The 7,588-nt window shown below is 41.1% G+C and overlaps 1 pseudogene; it reads right to left on the bottom strand.

The window, feature by feature from the left end:
• Nucleotides 1-1,425: 1,425 nt before the first annotated feature.
• On the bottom strand, nucleotides 1,426-2,182 carry LOC140512272 (glyceraldehyde-3-phosphate dehydrogenase pseudogene; annotated as a pseudogene).
• Between the last annotated feature and the right edge of the window lie 5,406 nt (nucleotides 2,183-7,588).

Genomic DNA, 7,588 nt, shown 5'->3' with positions numbered 1-7,588 from the left:
AGAAGATTCATCTTCTTGAGTTAAAATCTGACCTCAAACACTTACTGTATCACTCTTGACAAGTCACTTAACTCTGATTGCCTCAGTTTCCTTATCTGTAAAATGAGCTGGAGAAGGAAATGGAAAACCACTCCAATATCTTGGCCCAGAAAACACCAAAAGGGGCCATGAAGAGTGGGACACAGCTGAAAAATAATTGAACAACAAGAAAATGCATCACAACCAATTAGGTCCTTTGGTTCATTTGGATGGGCATAGAATTTTCAGTAGAAGTTGACTTAAGAAAATCCTAAAAATTAGTCCCTGAGGTAGGTCCTGTGCCAGATTATTGATGACTTTTCCTTTGATGTGGGAGATGTTTGGATGTTGTTCAGTGATGGCTGTAGTCTGAAGTGTTCCTGAAATGTACATATTTAGGACATTTTGTTGCTCCACTTGGATTCAACAGATTTCAGGCTGTCTCTCAATAGATAGATTGAAGAGTTGGTAATTCCAGGTGCTTCTTAAATACTTTATGGGGCAGAAAAAGCAAACTACAATTATAGAAAATCTGGAGGGAGGGAGAGAGAAAGAAAAGAAAGAGAGAGGGAAAGAGAGGGAGAAAGGAAGAGAGAGAGAGAGAGAGAGAGGAGGGGAGGGGAAGGAGGAGAAGGGAGGAGAGGAGAGGAGAGGAGAGGGAGGGGGGGAGGGGAGAAGGGAATAAAAGGAAGTAAAGGAGAAAGAGAAAGAGGAAAGAATTTTTATTGGACTTGACTTGGAACATGCCAGTTGAATAAGAAGAGATTAAACACTCAGCACATTCTGAGCTGAAAGGTTGCCAGATTCTAGACCTCTGGGAAATTTGTTCTCAGGTGGGACTGGACTCTGCTTTCCTGAAGATGTGTGACTGTGCAAATTTTCAAGGGAAGTGCTAATGTTTCTTGAGATTTGTCCATTGCTTTATTTGAGCATGTAAGATGTGGAATCTTACCTTTCTAACTATAATAAGAGGAATCTCAACTAAAACAATCAGTTACCCTTTTTTTTTTGCACTGAACGTGGAGACTTTATTGATGGTACACAATACAGAACTCTAGGCTTCTCCCCCCTACTACAGGGGTGCTTTGGGACAAGGTTGTGAATGTGACATGGGACCTCCAGCATAGGAACATAGATTAGAAATGTAAGCTCCCCAGTAGTGGAACTCCTTTTTTGGCTGGGGATGAAGAGCCATGGCTTTCCTCTTTACTCCTTAGAGGCCAGGTAGACCAGGAGGTCTACTGCACAATTGCTATAACCATACTCATTGTCATACTAAGAAATGAGCTTGACGTATTGGTCATCGAGGGCAATACCAGCTCCAGCATCAAAGGTAGAAAAGTGGCTGTTGCTGTTAGTCACAGGATACAATCTACCAGGTCCTCTGTGTACCCCAAGATACCCTTCAAGGGTCCCTCTGATGCCTACTTCACCACTTTCTTGATATCATCATATTTGGCAGGTTTCTCCAGGTGGCAGGTCAGATCCACCACAGATACATGGGGCATAGGAATGCAGAAGGCCATGTCTGTGAGCTTCTCTAGCCGACAGCCTGAGCAGCACCAGTGTAAGCAGGAGTGATGTCTTTTGGGGAGGTACTATGCCTATCACACCAGCTACTGGGCCATCTACTGTTTTCTGGCTGTAGTCACGAGTCCTTCCATAATGCCAAAGTTGTCATGAATGACCTTGTTCAAGGGGGCCAAGCAGCTGGTAGTGCAGTAAGCATTACTGACAGTCTTAAGGGAATTATCATGTTCTTCATGGTTCACTCCCATTGCGAATATTGGGGCATCAGCAGAAGGGGCAGAGATTATGACCCTCTTGGCTCCACTCTTCAAATGAGCCCCAGCCTTTGCAATGATGATAAAGACTCTAGTGGACTCTACAACATACTTGGTTCCAGAATCTCCCCATTTGAATTTAGTGGGATCCTGCTCCTGAAAGATGGTAATGTCTTTTTCATTATCACCAGTTTCTCATTAGCCTTGATAGTGCCCTTGAACTTGCCATAGGTGGAGTCATATTGAAACATATAAACCATGTAGTTGAGGTCAATGAAGGGGTCATGGATGGCCATGATGTCTACTCTACCTGAGGTAAATGCAGCCCTGGTCACCAGGCACCCAATACTGCCAAATCCATTGACTCTGACCGTCCCCATCTTATTTTGGGGATGGAACTGAAGCAGCACAACCTGGCACCACGCTTCGGAGAAAAGCCAAACAATCAGTTACAAATTTGAGCTCCCACCCAGAAACATAGGATGTTTGTTTGACCAAACAGTTCAGTTAAATTCGACAACTGGGTGATGTCACTGAGAGGGAGGAGAAGGGGAAGGACAGGTACAACCAGAATATAAGTTTTCCTGGAACTAGAAAAGAACACATCCTTCCTTAGCTTCTATGACAGTACGTGGAGTCCAGGGCCCTTCCTACGACACCAGGCTGTTCTTCAGAATTATAGGAAGGACTTTGGAGGTAGATGATCTGTCTAACCAGCTCATTCTACAGTTTAGGAAACTGAGGGGAATAGAAAGGAAGGGATTTGCCTAAGTTTGTACAGGTGGTAGTTAAGTGGCAGGGATGGCTCTTCAAGCCCAGTCATTCTGATTCTAAATCCAGAGGTCTTCCAATCCCGCCCCCTCCCCCCCCAACCTCCTCAGGAAAGACAGTTGGGCAGGTCAATTCTCCTACTTACAAGTGTGTGTTCACAGTGGGAGAGATTTATTGACAACTAGTCAAACAAGATAAGATTTCCTGGGATGGCACTAAAGTCCAGTGGACTACAGTTTTATGTTGGCCAACGTCATTCAGTTACCAAAGGATAGTCAGTTTCTTCAGGACCCTGCTGTCTATTCCTCTATTCCTGTCTAATAATGTTATTTCACCTAACTCAGTAGAGCCACCATATGCCTGATTTAGGATTCATGGACCTCTTATCTTTGGTTAAATTATTTGTTTGGATTGTACCTTGCCAGCTAGGTTGCTCAGTGGATAGAGCACTGACCCTTGGAGCCAGGATAGACCTGGCTTCAAGTTCTAACCTCACATACTACTTATGTAACCCCAGGCAAGTCACTTAAAATCTATTTGCCTCAGTTTCCTCAATTGTAAAATGGGGATAATTACAGCACCAACAACACCTGTTTCTCCTGGTTGTTCAGAGGATCAAATGAGACAATAAAGTGCTTAGCATAGTGCCTTGCACATAGTAGATTCTCAGCAAATGCCATTTTCCTCCCTTTCCCCCTCCTCCCTGCTCAGGAGAATGTAATCTCCTCAAGGAATGTTTTATCATTGTGTGCCAGTTCCCTGAATTACCATCAGCACTTAAATGCTTGTCAAGTTGGATTGGACCATTCAGAGTGCTGCCATTCATCTCTTGCTCTGGTGAAATGGCTGGTGTGCACCCAAGCATCCCTGTGGCATCTGAAGGATGTCCTGAATTTCTTCCTGGGTTCTACTCTGTATTTATTTACCAGAGTGATATAGGAGAGAACCAGCAAATGATCGCACATAATTCAGTATAGTACATAGCTCTTGTAGTATAGAATCCAGGAGCTAGTTACTTCCCAGCACTTCCTGATAGATTGGCCACGTTCCTGAACATAGACAGAACTCCTAAACCCAGGAGAGGATCCTAGTGCCTCTTCCAAATTGCCGTGCCCTTGTTTTTTAGAGTTCATTGTAAAGACCAGTTTCCCTTTCTCAGTCAATGTCATTTATAATATCCTTTTAATAGCCTTAGAATGGGACTAGACATCACTTTTCCCCTCAAAGTATAATCTAATTGTCTGGAACTGGCAAGTAGTCCCATAGATTTTGCTTTTTTCCTCTCATTAGGTTCAGAAAACACCTAGAGAAGTCCTCAACTTACTAGCTGGGTAACTGTGGGTATAATTTTAGGGGGAAGAGATTTAGGGAAATAGCCCTACCACTGGATGGAGTGGGTAGAACTTCATGTCCATGCTTGCCTTCCACTCACCATTGGAAACAAAAAGAATTGTGGGTAGCAAATGGAAGAAGCTAAACCTGAATTCAAATCCCAACCACTTACTAACTGCATGACCAAGACATCTCTGAGATCCCTTCCAATTCTAGATCAATGGTCCTAAGAAACCTAAGAATTGATGCTGTACCCCAAAGACAGGTTACATAGACAAATTGTTTAATTTCTCTGAGCCTCAGTTTCCTTATCTGTAAAATGGAGGTACTATGACTTATTATAACTAACCCATGGAGTTATTATGAGGGAAATACTTTAAATTCAATTCAACAAAAGTGTATGAGTGCATAGAACATGATGAGGGGAATTTTCAGACATATACAGCTACCCTCAAATGGGAATGGGTTGTCTTGAGTCATCAAACAAAAGCTGGATGATGACTTGTTGGAGATGTTGGAGAGGGGAATTCTGTCCAGGTACAGGTTGGATGGCCCTTTCAGCTCTCTGATTCTGCTATTATGTGCATTTCACTGGGACAAGTCCTAGGAGAGAAGCAAAGTTTACACCAAACAAACTCCCAGACCTTTGTCGGTGGAGCCGAAAGGCGTGGCCAACTTTCAATTACTAGGAATACGTGATTATTATTGTGGCTGTAAGTGACATACCTGTAGGCGTTACCATCCCAGGGTGGGACTACATTCCAGTCATATTCTAAAAGCCATATACCCCTGAGGGTTTACTACTTTTATTTCTTCCAGGCCGGAGACCTTCACTCCTTTTCAAAAGTCACACTCTGGGTAAATGGTAGTTACAGTTTATATGTACCTATGATGCAGACCTGTGTTCTACCTGTCTTAGAGATGAGTCAGCTAGGGAGAAAGCCATTAAATAGTTATGCTCATGCATGAAGCAATCCTTGATGTTTTGTTTAGTGTGTTGATCAGTCTCACACATCTCAAACTTCTACTTTCTTTTGCCTATTGTTAATCAAGACTAATTCATTCTATGAAGGAGTTAAGCAGAAGACAGGTTATCAGTGCACATTCCTATCTTCTCTCCCCTCCCCCAACTCGTCACAAAGAAATGAAGATGAAGTCTAGAAGGCCAGAAGGTTACATCCAAATACCATGTCCTCTCCTCCATGATCCTAAGAGTTAACAACCCATAGGATCATGGATTTTGTGCTTGAAGGGACCTTGAAGGTCATCTCATCCCAAATCTTAATATTACAGATGAGGCAATAAATCTAGAGAGATGAAATGACTTGCCCAACATTACACAGTAAGTGAAGAAGGTTAAATTCAATTGAATAAGCATTTGTTAGGAGTCTGCTAGATTCTGGGAACACAAAGAGGAAAAATGAGACAGGCCCTGACCTCAAGGACCTTATATTCTACTGAAGGGAAATAACAGGTATACATTTAAGTAAATACAAAATAATTTATTTGGAGGGGAGGACTAAGAACAGGGAGAGGGTACCGGAGAAGAGAGCCAGGAAAGACTCCCACAGGAGCTGGTGCTTGAGACGAATTTTGAAGGAAGCAAGGAATTTCAAGAAGTAGAAGTGAGGTCAGAGAACATTCTCATTTCACCAACAACTTCATATACAGTCAAAACATGAACAAGGATCAAATAATAGCCTGAGACTTTATTGACTAACATTGGTAAAATGAACAACATTAGTTTTTTAAAGCCTGTTAGAACAACAAAACTGCTGAGTGTCCAATGATTATAGATTGTTGACTTTTTTCATGATGTTAGGATTATTTCAGTGTAGTTTTTCTACCACTAAAATGTGACATTGATTTCAGTACTAGAATCAGAAAGGGTTTGGTGATGTAGAAAAAGGACTAAAGTCTTGCCAAGATTATGTGAGCATGGCACATATCTTCTAGATGCCTAGGGGTTTAGAGGGGAACTATGGTAGAGTGGGAAGGGCACTGGATTTGGACCTAAGACTGCATCCAGATCTCCTATTTACTATATAATACCAGTATATGACCTTGGACAAAAACACTTACTTCTTTGAGCCTCAGTTTTTTCATCAGTTAAATAAGGATAACAATGATTGTACTGTATGCCTTTGTAAATCATAAAATGTAATAAGTAACTAGACTGTCAGAATTAGAAAAGACATAAGAACTTTTTTTGTTTGACCTCCATTTTATAGATGAGGAATCAGGCCTGTCACATATGAGGCAACTTAAAAGGTTTTTCACAAGTGATGTCCAGTCGGTGGTTGGAGAGTGACACTATGGGTCAAGCTAGATTAAAAGATCTGAGAATCATCCCCATAGGGGTGATACTTAAATCCACAGGAGCTGGAATAATGAAGAGACAAGAGAAGATGGCCTAGAAAAGAGTCTTGGGAGACTCTCATGATTAGGGGTCATAGCCTGGATAGGTGTAACAAATAAGGGCTTTTGAGTGGCAGAATTAGAAATTCTAACTCTTCAAGGTTGCCCCTAGGACTCTCAGCAAAGAATTTGTCATTGCCTTGGACCCAGTCAGCCAGTGTTTTTGCAAATTGGGAGAATGAACCCAGAGTGGGTCCTTCCCTCAAATGATACCATCGCTTTTAGTTGTTGCATGAAAGGTAAATTAACCACAATATTCGGCTATTTCCATAGATTAGAGAATATTCACTCTTTTATAAAAAGATTCATCTTAGATGATATTTCACTAGTGTCAGGCATTATTTGTATGGGGATTGGTGGACAGAATTACCTACAAACAGCAGTGCAGTCAAGAGAAGACCAATATTCTGGTAAATGGAATCATTATTCAGTTCAACTAAAATTTTTAAGCACCTTCTATGTGCATGCACTGGGGATACAAAGGCAAAAAATGTCACTGATCCTCTAAGAAGTGAAAGTCTAATGATGAGAAGATATGATAATATAAAATGTTGGAGATGTGGGAAAATTGGAACACTAATGCATTGTTAGTGTACTTGTGAACTGATCCAACCATTCTAGAGAGCAATTTGGAACTATGCCTAAAGGATTATCAAGCTGTGCATACCCAGCCATACCACTTCTAGGTCTATATCCCCAAGAGATCACAAAGATGGTAAAAAACAAAACAAGACCCACATGTACAAAAATATATATAGCAGCTCTTTTTGTGGTGGCAAAGAATTGGAAATTAAGGGGATGTCCCTCAATTGAGGAATGACTGAACAAGTTGTAGTACATGAATGTAACGGAATACTATTGTGCTATAAGAAATGATAAACAATTCTACACAGCATGACTATAGTGAAAATGTATTTAATAGGAATGTACATGTAGAACCTATATAAAATTGTATGCCATCTTGGGGAGGGAGGGAGAAGGGAGGGGGGAAAAATTTAAGTTATATGGTAGTGATTGTAGAACACTGAAAATAAATAAAATTAATAATAAAAAAAAGAAATGATGAGCAAGCAGACTTCAGAAAAACCTGGAAAAACTTACTTGAACTGATGTTGAGTGAAGTGAGCAGAACCAGAAGAACACTGTATACAGTAACAGTGACATTGTATGATGACTGACTCTGATAGACTTAGCTCTTCTCAACAATGCAAGGATCTAAGAAACTCCAAAAGATTCATGATGGAAAATGCTATCCACATCCAGAG

Source organism: Notamacropus eugenii, chromosome 6 (genome assembly GCF_028372415.1).
Source record: "Notamacropus eugenii isolate mMacEug1 chromosome 6, mMacEug1.pri_v2, whole genome shotgun sequence".
NCBI classification, from domain to species: Eukaryota; Metazoa; Chordata; class Mammalia; order Diprotodontia; family Macropodidae; genus Notamacropus; species Notamacropus eugenii.
Note: the sequence above shows the minus strand (reverse complement) of the source record. Positions and strands in the feature narration are given on the sequence as shown.